At 52.7% G+C, this 15826-nt stretch overlaps 1 protein-coding gene across 29 annotated transcripts in view; it reads right to left on the bottom strand.

The window, feature by feature from the left end:
- Myt1l (myelin transcription factor 1 like) overlaps positions 1 to 15826 on the bottom strand; it is a 340605-nt gene that overhangs the window by 153032 nt on the left and 171747 nt on the right. For 23 of the 29 annotated variants that reach the window (XM_048804898.1, XM_048804894.1, XM_048804908.1 and 20 more), the window contains one exon: positions 12017 to 12155. The exons of the other annotated variants lie outside the window; for them this stretch is intronic. The gene's annotated coding sequence lies outside the window, so the exon portion shown is untranslated. The remainder of the gene's footprint in view (positions 1 to 12016; positions 12156 to 15826) is intronic. 29 annotated transcript variants of the gene reach the window in all.

The following is a 15826-nucleotide window of genomic DNA, read 5'->3' as shown; positions in this document are numbered from 1 at the left end:
TGGAGGCCCACGCCTGACCTTGATCCAGGCCCCTCTCCCCATGCCCCTAAAGCCCTGCAGGTTTGAACGGCAGCTCATCCGAGGCCAGCAGACACTCCTGGTGGCCCCCAGACCCAGGCAGCCGCCTCCCCCCTGAAGAGCTCAGCAACTGGTTCAGAGACTGTCTCCATGACTGCCCTGAAGCCCAGTTCCGATACTGTTCAGATGCTGTCTCCACAGCTGCGCCGTGTCGCAGGCTCCTCACCACTGCCTCCTGCCTCCTGGTCCACCTGGCATTGTCCGTCCCGAGCGAGCTCTCCCCACTGCAGACTCAAAGCCCGCCTGCCCCAGCCTCCTGCCTCCCAGCTGCTCCCTTCCATGCCTCGACTGAGTCCTGTGAGTGACCATCCCCACGCCCTCACTTCCTTCCTCATCCCACCCTCTGGGTGATGGGATTCTGCCCTGCTCTGATGCGCTGTGAGCCACCAGGGCCATCTCTCCTGTCCACCTGTCCCCGGGAGAGCTGAATCCTCAGTCTAAGGCGAACTGCTCCTTCGGCCACAGACCCAGAGTCGGCATGCAGCTGCCGCTGACCTCAGCACAGGGCCAGGCCTCCAGCAGGTCTGCGGTGCCTCCCAGCAACAGGACACTGCTGCCCTCCTCCCTGCCCTCCACATCTTCTCTCAGCCACATGCCAGCCCCATCTCCCACCTCCTCGCTCTCTGCTATTTCATCAGGAAAACTGGAAGGATCAGAAGAGCACACCTCAGGCTACGTCTCCCCCCAACCCTGCTGGGCACTTCTGTCTTCTGGCTGAAGTGAACTGTCCCTGCCCCTGTGAGTGGCCACCCTCCTGTGTGCAAGACAGGCCCAGGGATACCGCTCTGACCATCCTGCCCTCACTCTGTCCATCATTCTGTCTCTGGTCTACTGGACCCCTCTGGAAAGTCACATGGTGCACTGAAGAGCCTGGTCTTTGGAGCCCAAGTGCCCATCATAAGCCCAGCTCAGCCATCACCAGTGTCCTTGAGGAGGATGTCTCGCCTCTTTTGGCTTCATAGTCCCCGTGCTCAAGGAGGGAACAGTGGCTGCCACCACTCAGTGTTTTGTATGGGGATCAAGTGAGAGCACGTGTTGGCTCCAAGGTCATAGGCAGCACAGAGTTCTCAAACTTTCCGCCTCCGGCAGCACTGTCTTCTCCCTCTCTGCAGAACTGTCCTCCACTCGGGGTCTTTCTCACCCTCCTCTCTGTCTGACCACTCTGCCCGCATGAGCTGTCCACTCGGGGTCTTTCTCACCCTCCTCTCTGTCTGACCACTCTGCCCGCATGAGCTGTCCTCCACTCAGGGTCTTTCTCACCCTTCTCTCTGTCTGTCCACTCTGCCTTCATGTCGTCCTTTCTTCTTGTGGTACCTTGCAGGGAGCCTTGTGAGGGGCATCTTCCTCTGCAGCCCCCACATGGAGACAGGACCTGCGCCCGGCAGGTGCCAGGAAGTCTGGTGAGCAAGTGAATGACGGTCCCCAATGTCCACCCAGGAGGAACAATGCTAGCTTAAGAATCCTTGGCCAGAGATGAGCCCAAGTCTGACCAAAGGAGCAGGTGACCAATTGCCAAGGAAGACACGATTCTTATCATTTTAGTGGATGAGATCAATTAAATAAAACAGACTTATATGTGTGTGTGTGTACGTGTGTGTGTTTGTGTGTGTGTGTGTGTGTGTGTGTGTGTGTGTATAAAGGATTAATAAGGAAAAGGCTCGGTCTAGGGCCGTAGCTCAGTGGCAGAGCTCTTGCCTAGCATGCGTGAGGCACTGGGTTTGATCCTCAGCACCACATAAAAATAAAACAAATAAAATAAAAGCATTCTGTGCATCTACAACTACAAAAAAAATTTAAAAAAATAAGGAAAAGGCTCAAAAGGGTAATATGGTTCCATTTATAATTTAACTTATTAGAATTTCCTGGATTATATTCTTAAAGTGTTTTGTATTTTTTTACATTAATGTACAGTGTTTCTGATAATGTATGTTGCTTCATGCAGACATGAGTTCTTACGCATTACCAAAGCACCTGTTTATGTGTCCATGGGGACCACAGGGGGCTGTGTCCATGGTGAACAACCTAGTGGCATCACCCAGTTCACAGTACAATCACCACCCTTCACACCAGGTCCATCACTCAGAGCTGACTTTATGATATGCAAGAAGTGCTGCTTATAAATTTTATCAGTCTCTGCATATGCAGGATGAACAACGTGCTGATATCAAGTGTGTCTTCCCTCATCCCAGATAACCAAGACATCATGCACAGTGTGCCAACATCATGGGGTTCCATGCCCACCCGACCCCCACCACATCATGCACAGTGTGCCAACATCCTGGGGTTCCATGACCACCTGACCCCCACCATCCTGCACAGTGTGCCAACATCATGGGGTTCCATGGCCACCCGACCCCCACCATCATGCACAGTGTGCTAACATCATGGGGTTCCATGATCACCTGACCCCCACCATCGTGCACAGTGTGCCAACATCATGGGGTTCCATGACCACCCGACCCCCACAACATCATGCACAGTGTGCTAACATCAGGTGGTTCCATAATCACCTGACCCCCACAACAACATGCACAGTGTGCCAACATCATGGGGTTCCAAGACCACCCAACCCCTACCACAACATGCACAGTGTGCCAACATCATGGGGTTCCAAGACCACCCGACCCCCACAACATCATGCCCAGTGTGCTAACATCATGGGGTTCCATGATCACCCGACCCCCACCACATCATGCACAGTGTGCCAACATCCTGGGGTTCCAAGACCACCCGACCCCCACAACATCATGCCCAGTGTGCTAACATCATGGGGTTCCATGATCACCCGACCCCCACAACATCATGCACAGTGTGCTAACATCATGGGGTTCCAAGACCACCCGACCCCCACAACATCATGCCCAGTGTGCTAACATCATGGGGTTCCATGATCACCTGACCCCCACCATCGTGCACAGTGTGCCAACATCATGGGGTTCCATGGCCACCCGACCCCCACCATCCTGCACAGTGTGCCAACATCATGGGGTTCCATGGCCACCCGACCCCCACCATCATGCACAGTGTGCTAACATCATGGGGTTCCATGATCACCTGACCCCCACCATCGTGCACAGTGTGCCAACATCCTGGGGTTCCATGGCCACCTGACCCCCACCACATCATGCACAGTGTGCCAACATCAGGTGGTTCTTGATTAGGCTGCATGACTGCCCTGACCCCCATTGCATCATATACAGTGTGGTTACTGTTACAGTTTAGATATGAGGAGTCCCTCAAAACCTCTCGTGTGAGGCAATGCAAGAATGTCCAGAGGTGAGTGATTAGATCCTGAGTTTCCCTCTCGTAGGGATTAACCAGGTGGTGACGGTAGGCAGGAGGGAGTGGGCTGGAGGGAGTCACTAGGGGTGTGCCTTTGGGGCTCATAGGATGTCCCTTGCTAGCAGAGTCTCTCTACTTCCTGATGCTGGGCTCTGAGGTGCTGTTCCCTCCACTCTCTGCCCCCCTCTCTGCCAAGGTGTCTTGCCTCACCTGGGGACCAGAGCAATGGGGTGGCTGTCTGTGGACTGAGAACTCGGAAACCATGAACCTAGACAGACCTTTCCTCCTCTCCCTTGTCTTGTCAAGTCCTTTGTCCACAGCAGTGAGGACGCTGACTGACACACTGACATCATGTCCATCCCCACCTCCTGTGACTCCCAAGCGGAGTCCAAGCTTCTGCTTGGTGGCACCCTGCCAGCACATACCATCAGAACCAGCCAAACCCTCCTCAGTTGGCTTGGCCACGCAGCCTCCTCCCGTCTCAGATGGAGGGCATCATGTAGGCCTGGCATCTCAGATACCTCTTCCTGTTCTATTCCAGACTCCTCTGAGTATTTGCTCCAAAATTGTAGGTGGACCCACGTCCCTGGGGGGTGGTGGTGGTGGCTGAGCCATGATCTCATTTCCAGCCTTCTTCCTCCTGAGCCTGCTCTGGCTTCATAGGGAGCCTCTCACTTTGAAAAGGACGGGAGTCTATAGTCACTTTAAAAACAATTCGGCTCACAGAGAGGACTCTGTGTCCCAGTCCTGTACCCCACCTCTGTGGGGGGGTGCAAGCCCTGTCTTCTGTGAGCAGAAGGACATCCCTAGCAAGCACCACCGACACATGGACACTGGTTGCTCCAGTAGCACTAACTGGCTCTCTGAGCTCACAGGGAAGACGCACTGTAGGAGGTGTCTCCACAGTGGATCAGAATCTGGTGGTGGTCCATCTCCACGTCAAGGAAGGGGACTGACTAGCAGGCCAAGTGCCAGGTGCCTGGCAACACCCTGAAGCAGTCCCCAGACTGGCGCGACGAGGCTCAACGAGAAGCCCATGAAGAATGAAGAAGTCTGGCTTTATTCTTTCTTCCTTCCTGTGCGTAAGATATGCAAGAGACTCCCATCAGCACAGGCCTGAGAGTCATGCCCGCACACCCCGGAACTCCCGGAGGAGGCGCCTCTGTCACCGGGCAGGCACCAGGGTTTCTGAGGAGGCTCCCAACAGGCAGGTGGCTGTGCCCGGATGGGTTCAGCCTGCCCCTCGAGGTGGGGAAGCAGCGGGACCTGGTGCAGTGGCCTGGTGGGAGAGCCCGGGGAGGGTGTGCCCGTAGAGCCCAGGCCTGGGAAGCGCAGGTGCGAGCACTTCCAGTGATTAGAGATTGTGTGGAAACCCCCCTCCTGCTGTGAAGCCCGGCACTGGAAAACCTTGCTATCCTGTGACGGGGTCCTCTTCTTCCCCCTTCCTGTGTCTCTGGAGTTTTCTCGGGAGGCCAAGCAGAGCTCTGTAAGGACGTCTCTAGGGAAGACCTGGCCCTGCCCCTGTTCCCAGAGCGCACTCTGCCTGCACCAGAAGAGGGCTGCCCTGGCCGAGCAGGAGCCGTGCGCCCTGGCCCAGGCTTTGCATGTGGGATGAGGTCTCCAGCATAGCTTTCTTCCCTCTGGCGTCCGCTGTCTGTTCTGGCACCAAGAGTGCCACCTCACTGCCGCCTGGGCATCCTCTGCTGTCTTAGCCAGCATCTGGGTGGGGCCCTCAGCACCTGCGACCACCGAGGAGCTGTGCCTTGGGGCCTTGTAGGTCTGGCTTGCTGGCTTGCAGGTGGGCTCTCCACACGTGGGGGAACGTGAATACACACGTCACACCCAGAGGGCCACACCTGCATGGACACAGCATCCTCAGGCCCTGAGGGGTGGCCATGAGAAGCAGTGCTTCCTCTGGGGACCAAGCACTTCCCTCTGAGGCAGCCTTGCCCAGCACTTCCTCCGGGTACCAAGCACTTCCCCTGCTGCTGGCCCGCTGGCCTGACCGCAGACAAGCTGCTAGCGTTGTCACATTATAGCAGGACACACATGTGGTCTGGCGCCCTGTAGAGTTTTGTTCAATGACATACCTTGGGATAGGGTGGGCTTGTATAATATCCCCCATTAAAAAGTCAGTGTTTCACGACTTGAACACAGCGTGATTTATCTGACCAGTGTCTCTCGGATGAATGTTTACGTGGTTTGCAGAACCTGCTCTTACAAATGAGACTCAGTGAAGTAGCCACACTTCTCAAGGCCTACCTGAGACAGGTGCCATTGAAAAGCCCCCAGTGCTTACCTCCGCCTTGGGAGGGTAAAGTCCCTGATATGCAGAGGAGGAGAGCAGGCCCATAGAGATCCAGGCCCAAGACCACGGCTGCTCAGGGTGAGCCAGGTGGGGACCCAGGGGAAGTCTGGGGTCCGTGGGGTGGCTGTCTGGACAGTGTGAATAGGGCGTCGTCACTCGCCTGGCCCTGCAGGCATTCTGCACAGAAGCGTGTCCAGGCAGAGTTCCTGCAGGTGGTGCGTCCTTCCCAAGTGTACTGAGGACTGCTGACGGTCATCCCCACCTCAGCACCGTCTCCCAGTACCCGTGTTGGCTAGGGCACCGGGCTGGGGCAGTGGAGCACAGCTGGGGTCGTGAAGGGGACATATGCAGCTCTTGCTAGTGGAAGACCCAGGGCACCTTCCCTGGGTCTCCGGTGCCTTTGCCGGTTCCAGTCCCGCTGCTGTCACATTTGGCCTGTTATTAAGTCCCCACATCCACCGTGCACTCTGTTCTAGAGCTGTTTCTTGTTGGCTCGCGAGGGCGGTTGGAGCTAGACCTGCACCCAAACTCCTGTCTTCCAGGCTGTCTTGAGAGCGCTGTGGTTGGAGAGGACTCACCCACCTCTTCTATGGCATCACATTGAAGTCAGAGGACCTCAGATCCTGGACACTCACTCAGGCAGCTTTGGGAAGTTCTTTTCCTTTCTATCTCTGAGTGTACTTGGGCTGGGTTTCCACATCTCCAGAGCTCCCTGTGAGGTCAAGGCCAGTGTGGCCGTGCTGCGGTCACTTAGAATATGTGCAGGAGGCCAAGGAAGATGGCTCCCTGGGGACAACTGCCCCACCCCAAAGGCACCACCAAGGCAGGGGCTGTGTGCTGATCCTGCCAGGAGCCACGAGGGTCACACATCACTAAACGTTGGTGTTCTTTGGCAGATATCTATAGAAACCGCTTTGTACAAGGCTCAGAATATTGAAGTTTCTTTTTAGGGGCAGAAAATTTGAAGTTGAAAACATTACCTTTTTTGTGATAGAATTTGGTCAACTACCCATAAAAGGAGTTGATATAAGCACAGAGGTTTCTATAGCTGCTGCCATGGAAGGTGTCACTAGGGATTGAAGCAGGACATCCTCCCAAGAGACTGGCAATGACTCTTCATGGATCAGATAGCACTGCCTCTCCGTCCAACAAAAGCTAAGACCCGGTGTTATGATTGGATGTGAGGTGTCCCCACTAAGCTCACATGTGAGACAATGCAAGAAGGTTCAATGTGAGCAGAAATGATTGGATTATAAGAGTCTCGGCCAATCGGAGACTCAGTTCCCTGATGGGATTAACTGAGTGGGGATTGAAGTGGTGGGTGTGGCTGGAGGAGGTGGGAATGAGGGCGTGGCTTTGGGTACATATTCATTCGCATCTGGAGACTGGAGTCTCTCTGCTTCCCGATCCCTCTGCCACACACTCATCCATACTGTTCAGCCTCATCTCGAGCTCTGAGAAATGCAGCTGGCCTTCTATGGACTAAGACCTCTGAAACTGTGAACCCTCAAATAAATTTATTATTTATTTGAAATTTACAAATAATAAATTTCCTCTCTAGTTGTTCTGGTCAGATCCTTTAGTCACAGCAGTGAAAAAGCTGACTGAGACACCAAGGAAGGGTGACACTCTTCCCAAGGAGCAGCTGTGAAAACAGCAGACTAGGCCAGCACCGGCTGGACCCAGACGGTTTCTCAGGAAAGCCGCAGGAGGCAGATTTCTTCACACCACAGATTTTACCAGGAAACACGTCTCCAGGGAATTTTCAGGTGTGGGGTGTGCTAGAGCTGAGCCTGCAGAGGCCTGACACCCAGCACCCGCTGAGCAGGTACACACAGCATGTGCTGAGTGTGCTTCTGCTTTTGTCCTGAGACATTCAAAACCACTGTAAGCCAGTGACCTCAGACACAGCCATGGCACACTCCACTGCCCTTCTCCCTGTCCCTAAGAGCGACTTTCAAATGAGTCTGAGCAGCTCAGGAAAGGACACCACTGCCTGCTGCTGCTATAAATCTGAATGTGCACCTTCGCAAAATGTGGGGTCCTCTCAGTGTCTTTGGGTTTATAAGGTTCCCTGGTTGCACGTCTTTGGGGACCTGGGAGAAGGGGCCTCTGTGCTCTGAGGTTAGTGCTGGAAATCCAAGTCTGCCGGGAGTGCCTGTGGCTGGGGGTACTGAGGCACCGCAGGAGCCCACCTCACAGCCCTGAGAGGAGCTGTGTTCTCCATGCACACTGCAGGAGGAGATCGGCACTGCAGAGACAGCGCATCCCTGGGGCTCCCTGCCTGGCGTGGCCCAGGTGGACCCTCTGCAGCCCATGACTGCCCTGGAGCCGAGTCCCCCGCTGTGATCCAAGGTCTCAAAGGACCTCACCCACTTCCCACCTTGCTTTAATCAGACACCTACTGGCTGCAGGAAATTGTGCTCAGTTGGGAGGAAAGAAATTTCATGGTGTGCAGTTTTACCACATTCCAGGATAGGAGGGCAGATATGGGTGATTGGTACCTTACTTTCCAAAAGCCCGGTGTCCCACGGTGTCCCACGACTTGGATGATGACGTCAGGAGAAGTGCAAGTTTCTACTGTTTCCTAAGCTGAACTCCAGAAAAGTCAAAGCTCAAACAATCTGATTCATTCTAACTAACCGGAATATTTTATAGCATCGTGTTGTAATGAATATTGCTATAAAGGAGAGCAACAAATTCAGAAAATGATCAGGGAAGCAATCCAGGGGGATCACCGTGAGAATGGGGTAAGCATGTCTTTCTTGATATGGGGATGGTCTCCACAGAGCACGGCTCTAATTTGTTTGGCTGGTTTTGGGGCAAAGACATGGGCATGTGATATCTTAAAGCCACACTGATGGCTTTTGCATTATTAAGTGAAGTCACTGGATTTAGAGTTCACAAATGCTTTGTGTGTGTCTGCACAGTGCTTTAGGTATGCACACAAGTGTTATATGTCACAGGGATGGACACAGCAATAATAAAGTCACTCTCTGCCCATGGCTTTGCAGAAGTGGTAGAGGCAGCTCACGGTGACTGGAAAGTAAACTGCTTGCCTAGAGCAGAGCCCGCGCGGGCCATCTACTAAGTGTAGAGCAGACCACTAACTTGTCTGCACATTCATCGCTCAGATGTCAATTATGGATATGGATGTGAATTGAAGAGCACAGACTTCATAGGGTTTCAATGAGGAAATTAGGTAAAGGGCACTTTCAGGGCTGCTGCGAGTCACAGCCCAGTCGGAATGATGCATGGCATTTTGCCAGAAGGAGTGGTTGAGAGGTGAGCCATTGAGCCACTGAGATGATGATGGTTATGTTAAGCTGTGTGTTCAACTGTATATTAGACCCCTGCTGTCCGCCTGGGCTGCTACTTTGGAGTTCTCACAGCACGGGGATTCCTGGAGAGTTCCTGGAGGGATTTCCGGTTGGTGGTGTTCCTGGAAGGGCCACGTGACCTCCTGTTCCTGTGTCCTCCTGACCAATGAGATGTGCGTGAGGTGCTGACAGGTGACCTGCTGGCCTGGAGCAGGGAACACACTTGGCACAGAGGATGCAGCCCACTAGGACTCCTGTGGCCAACTTGGCCACTCCTCCAGGGAAAGGCCTTCTCTTATTTCTTTAATACGTCCAGGGTCTGGAAGAGGTCCCGGCACGCGAGAGGCACACAGCGTGGCTGAGAGGAGCAGGGCGTGAAGGGCGGTCAACACTCCTCCCTCAGCCTGGGCGAGGCTGGTGGTAGTGACAGTGGCTTCTCCTGCAGGAAGCTTCGCTCTCGCAATCCCCAAGCCTGACTTTTCAATGTTTTTCTGAGGCTTGGAAATAGACTTGGTGTAAAGGCCGAGATTTAAAGGACACTGGGATCAGTGGTCTGGATCCCCAGGGCTTCCTCTGGGTCTGGAACACCAGCTCTCTTCCCAGGGCACTCAGGCCTGGCACAGGCGCCTTTCGCCCTGGGGATGGTGCCCTTATGTGGGAGCCGTGGGCAGCCCTCCTGGGGGAGCTGGGCGGCACAGCACAGGAAGGCAGCAGAAGGCCCCCCAGGGTCCAGGCTGCCATGGAACCTGACGTGTGGGAGCCCAGGCACCCAGGCAAGCACAGGAGGCACCACTTCCAGCCAGGGCCTCCGTGATGCCCGCAAGTCCTGTGCATCTAAGACCCGGGGTCTCCTGTCCCCTGGAGGCCCACTGAGGTTCAATTCATGGCAGAGACCACTTGGAACAGTCCCTGAACCCGAGGAAATGTGACTCAACAATGAGAGCCATCAAGATGCTGAGTTTTGAAAAATCAAACAGAAATAAACTTCTGATCCTGAGGGCAGTGTTTGATGTTTGACTTTTATCATATTCTTATTCTATTTAACATTTCCTATTGATCATCACAACCTGGCTCAGAAAAAGGGGGTGATAAATCTGAAGTTGTTTTACAAACTGAACAAAAATAATTAAAGTCACGCTCTGATTGCATGTGCAAATTCATTGCTAGAAAGAATTAAAGCCTGCTTTCATTTGACTAGGAAATGTAGCCTCATGCTCTAGAGACGCAAAGCAATCCTGATCAATACCTCAAGGCCGTTATTTTTTTTTGAGAAATTGAAAAGCCCATTCTAAAATTCATGTGATATCTCAAGAGACCCTGAATAGCCAAAACAGTATTATAAAAGAGCAAAGGTGAAGATTTCATGTATCCTGATTCCCAACTTACCGCAAAGTTATAGTGGTCCAAGGAGCACAGGATTGTCAGGGACACACATGAAGACAAACGGAATCAGACGGACAGAAGTTGCATACATAGCCAAAGGACTTTCCAAAGGGTGCCACTACCAATCAGCAGGGCAAGACAGTCTTTCCAACAAACCACACTGGGAAAATTGCATATTCACATGCAAAAGAATAAAGTGTAACTTTGACCTTAACCTATACTAAAATTAACTCCAGATGAATCAGTGACCTTGACATAAATGCAAAACATACAAAACTCTTGGAAGAAAACACAGAAAAAAATCTTCCTGACATTGGATTTGATGATGATTTGTTTTGGTGATTCTGAATATATTTTCATGTGCTTATTGGCAAAAGCATAGGCAACAAATAAAAAATAATTAGATTATATTAATAAAAACCACACTGACCGTCTTGTGCATCAAAGGACATCAACAACAGAGTGAAACCTACCCATGAAATGGGAGAAAATATTTGAAAGCATATATCTTATAAAAGGTTGATATCCATAACATATAAAGAGTTCCTGTAAATAAATAGCAAAAACAACCTGGTTAAAGCAAAGGACTTAAATGCACATTTCTCCAAAAAATATGCAAATTGCCAATAAGCACATGCATATATGTTCAATATCACTAATCTTTAGGCAAATGCCAATAAAATTACAATGAGAACCCATTTCCACAGTCATTAGGGTGGCCACAATCAAACACAACACACACACTCACACACATACACACAGAGAAATCAGTAGTACTGGTTCGGATGTGGAAATTGGAACCACTGTTCGCGGTTGGTGGGAGTGTGGAAGGGCACAGTCACTACAGAAAAAGCACATCATCTACTCAAAGAACAAACTGGCATGGGATCCACATGACCCAGAGCAAAGCCATGTGGGTACAGCATCCACCCCCCCGAAGGCTGAAGGACACGGTGACGCTCAGGGGGAGAGCAGTAGCGTCCACTCAGCCAACAGCAGGAAGCCGCACATGTGGGCTCTGAGGGGACAGTGGGGCCCCTCAGCCTCAGGTGGGGAGAGGAGCTCCCAAGACAGCATGAAACAAATAGAAACAGGGTGCGGTGACTGCACTCCTGTGGTCCCTGCAGTGTCTGGGGACACTGGGTGGTGGCTGCAAAGGCTGAGAGGAGGGAGGGGTTGCGGTTGTGCAAGAGAAGGTCTGGCAATGCGTGAATGAGCTCAGTGCCACCGACTGCATTCTAAGAATTGTTGAGCAGGACCCTCTGTCCTAGGCACTGAGCACTGTTGATTCAAGCACCCTCAGCCACCCCTGAGCTCTGCAGGGAGCAGCCCCCCAACCCCAACAGGGCTGTGATTGATGGCCACCCACAGAACCCTGGGTAAAGAAGTGCAGTCCCAAGGCCTGCTTCAGTTCCTCAGTGTGCCTGCTCTGCCCGCAGCAGAGGCCGCAGACGAGGCCCCAGGGGGACCAGGCTTGCTGACTGGGTCAGAGTCACTCAGGTCCACATCTAGCAACAGAGGACACGGTGACCCTGAATGAGTGCTCCTCAAGGTCAGGCGATGTGGTACCCCTCCATTCTCACGGCCACGCTCACGCCTTTACAAAGTAGCACATTTAAGATGAGAATACAAGCTCGCTTGTCACCTTCATGTGGCTCCTGGAATATCCATGTGTCCATGGGCCAGCGGGGCATCTCCTGACCCGCCGTGGGTACTGCAGGATTCACAAACACTGGACCGGGTTCAGTAACTACATCTTCCCTCTTCCTCCAGACACGGCCACTCTAGAGAAGAACAAGAAGGCAGAAAAATGGGGCTGCCATTCACAGTTAAGCAAAAGTCCTGCACGTGGGGTGTGAAGATCACTAGCCGAGCTCCAGAAGCCAGCAGGACAGTAACCAGCCCAGAGCACAGCTAGAGGGGAGGCAGGGAGGCCAGAGCTGGCCTCCCGACTGCACCACAACTGATTGCTCCCCAAATGCCCACACCCAAAAAGGGGGAGAGGGCACCCAATGGGTTGGTGCCATTTCAACTGAAATTCCTTCCTCAAGGTTCTCAGTAATTTCAATTCCTTTCAGAACCACTGCAGTTAGAAAATCAGGGACAAGTCACAGCATGCTGTTCCACAGCCGAGCCTGTCAGATAAGGACTCTCTGGGAACATGGTGAGTTTTCAAGAAAGCCGTGCAGGCGGCTCGTCATCTGGGGTTGGGTGGAAGTGCTGTTTCCTCATCTGTATGGCTCGCTGCGTCTTCAAGAACTGGACTCTGCACCCCAGAACCTAAGACGACCCAACACACAAACCTAGCCGTCCCCTCATCCCTGGGCCATCTGCCAGTTCCTGGTGTCACGGCAGAGTGGCCACCAGCCCTGGCTCAGGAGCCCTGCTGCCCTATACCGACTGTAGGACCGCCCTCGGGGTTCACTGTGACACTGACATGGCCCGTGGAGAACACCTGGGCTTAGAGCAATGAATTATTAATGGTTGTGCTACAGGATTCATTTCAACTTTATCTATGTTAATATTCATGGTGTATGAAAAGAGATTTACTTTCCCCCTTTAACAAGGGTATATGCTTAATTTACTTTAAATTAACTATGCAGTCAATAACACACATTATTTGCTCAAAATTCAGGAATGGTCAATTATTTCATCTTTGGTTCTTTACACTCATATATGAGACACTAAAATTTAATGATATGTCTTGTAATGGAAACAGGCACAAAATGACCTCTGCTTGACATTTCTGCATGTGAGGCTGAACTGACCCAGACTTGTTTACTTCCTTTTTCTTCCTTGTCCTCCCTCCTTCTTTCCTCCTCTTCCCTCCTCCTCCTTCTCTCCCTCCCTCCTTCCCCCTCTCTCTCCCTCTCTCCTCACTCCCTCCCCCCTCCCTCCTCCTCCTTCCTCTGTTCCTCTCTCAATCCCTCCCCTCTCAGGTGTTCTTCCCAGGCTGTGTCTAGGTAATGAGCCACTCCAGGACAATATTTCTAAGTACGCTCCTTCAGTGATACAACCAGGTCATCTTTATCCTCAGTGTAGCAAAGCCTGCCTTCTGCATATTTTCACTCTGCATTGTTTTCTTTCTGATATTTAAAAAGTAACAAAGAAATAGTGATCTATGAATCCTGATTATGCAAATATAACCTCGATCAGTTCTTCTGGGGCAAACGTGCTTGTTTGTATGCTATCATTGGTGTCTTTGGGCCTGGCTGGTGGGCCTGACAGCCCCGTGGCGCACTACAGTCCTGTGGACTGGCGTGCCCAAGTGACCTCCCAGCACCTGGGCCTGACACTCCAGGACTTCAGAGCCAGCAGCCAACACCATCCAGGTGAAGCTTGAGTGAGTGCTTCTTGGAATGAAAAATGTGCTTATTTCACCCAGTTTTCAATGCAGACGCAGAAACAGGTGTTTTTGTGCGAACTCGGGCTCCTGCAGGACCCCTGCCCTCAGAGGCCACAGTCATCAGCTACCAAACATGGAGCTGGAGCAGGGAGGGAGGCTGGGCACCCAGCAGCTCCCCTCCCAAGACACAGCCCGGGCTGCCCTCTCCTCACAGCACCAGCACTCCCAGGGACCAGGAGGGCCTTCCTGATGAGTCCTGGACCCCAGAGAGGACAGCACCCGGCTCCAGACTGCCATGAGCCATCAGCCAGCGGCAGGAAGCACAGACCTTCTCCAGGTGAGGTCAAGCACAGACCTTCCCCGAGGTCAACGTTGTGCTCACACATAGTGTGAGGGTCCGGAGCCTCATCGCCTCCTTATGGAGGAAGACAGCACCCTGCAGCTTCCCCAGAGGAGGGCCGGCCCGGGAGACAGGGTTGAAACGGTTTCTGGGTGTCAGAGGTGTAGTTGAGGCTTGACGCCTGTTAGGGCTGGATCGGGAGCGTCCCCAGATCTCACGTTAGGCAGAGCAGCAGTGTTCAGAGGTGAAATGAGGGGATCCCAAGGACTCTGACCAGCAGATGGACACTGTCCATCACAGCTGAGTGACAGATGAGTGGTGGAGGGAAGTGCAGGCCCTGGGGCAGGGAGGGAGGAGGCAGGTCACTGGGGCTGCCCTCAGAAGCGCCAGCCTCCCGCCCCTCCCTCCTTTCTTTCCTCTCCCTCTGGCTTCCTCTCTCCTTCCCTCTTGTTCTTCTCCCCCCTCCTACTTCCCTCTCCTCCCTTCCTGTCCTCCTTCCTCCCTCTTCCCTCCCTCCTCTCCTTCATTTTGAGTTGGTCCCACACACCAGGTCCTGCGCAGGCATCTGGGGGTCCTGGGCATTTGCTCCTGTGTTTAACAGGGCAGCGTGAGAAAGCTCCCCAGAAGCCCTGCTCATGGTGGGTCTTCTTGCCCCTGGACGGCTGCAGTGGCCCATGTCAGATGAATGCACAGTTAAAAACTGTCCTCTGGAGCCAAGTGACATCAGCTGGGTGCTTGTCACCTGTTGTCCTTGCAAGTCCCCAGCCTTTCTCTGCACCAGATGCTAGCCCATGGAGAGATGTCCTCTGAGGGGGAGCTGATGATTCCCCCAATGACAAGATCCTGATGTCCCTGACCCAGAGCGTTCTTAGGGCGGGTCAGCTGATACAGCCTCATTGAGAGGTGTCTGTCTCCCACACAGGGGCCCTGAAGCTCACTGCAGGGAAGAACCGCGGTGCCAACAAGCCTCGCCCACTCCCGGAAGACCAACGCTCTGGGCCCGGGGAGTCGGCTCTGCCGTGGATGCTTTTTAACCACCTCGTCAGCCAGGAATCCACAGAGCTCAGAATTACAGACAGCCTCAATCCTTGGTCATATTTAAGTGTTTTTGGGTGGGTCTACTGGCGTTCCAGAGCATATGAAATATCTCATAGGAGTCATGTTGCCAAAGTCACGGGTGGTCTTTCTGGTGAACACGTTTCAGAGAAGCGCATCTCTTCCCATGCATGATTTTCACCCTCTGCTTTCTCATGAAATATGAAATATGAGATGGCGCTGGGATACCTTTTGGTTGGATACAGTGAAATCTAAACTAAGGAAAGAGTATATTTCTAAAGACATTTTAGTGATAGCTAGAATATTCAAATCAAAGAGTAATAAAAATCCTTAAATAATCATGATACTCAAAACTCAGGGCAACCTATAAAGCCCCAAATATGTTCAAAGTTAAAATGGACAGCAAGATTAAGAACTGAAAGGGAGAGTCCCCTCCCCACCTTCAAGGATCACAGTGATCTCTGCCCAAAGCCCTCTTTGGCTCCCTCCCCAGTGAGGAACTGATCAAGGCTCATGGTTTCCTGCACCAGCCCACCTGGAGGGAAAGGCCTACTTTGGCTTGGCAGAGGGCATCCGTCTACCTGCGCTGAGCTGGAGACACCCAGAAGGGCATCTCTGCCTGCCCCGTTCCTCTCTGATCTACCGTTGACCTCATCAGAGCAGGGACACCATTTTCTAAATGTATACAAGTGCTGCTAGCTACAGACTTTAAT

This window comes from Marmota marmota, unplaced genomic scaffold (assembly GCF_001458135.2).
Source record: "Marmota marmota marmota unplaced genomic scaffold, marMar, whole genome shotgun sequence".
Classification (NCBI taxonomy): domain Eukaryota; kingdom Metazoa; phylum Chordata; class Mammalia; order Rodentia; family Sciuridae; genus Marmota; species Marmota marmota.
Note: the sequence above shows the minus strand (reverse complement) of the source record. Positions and strands in the feature narration are given on the sequence as shown.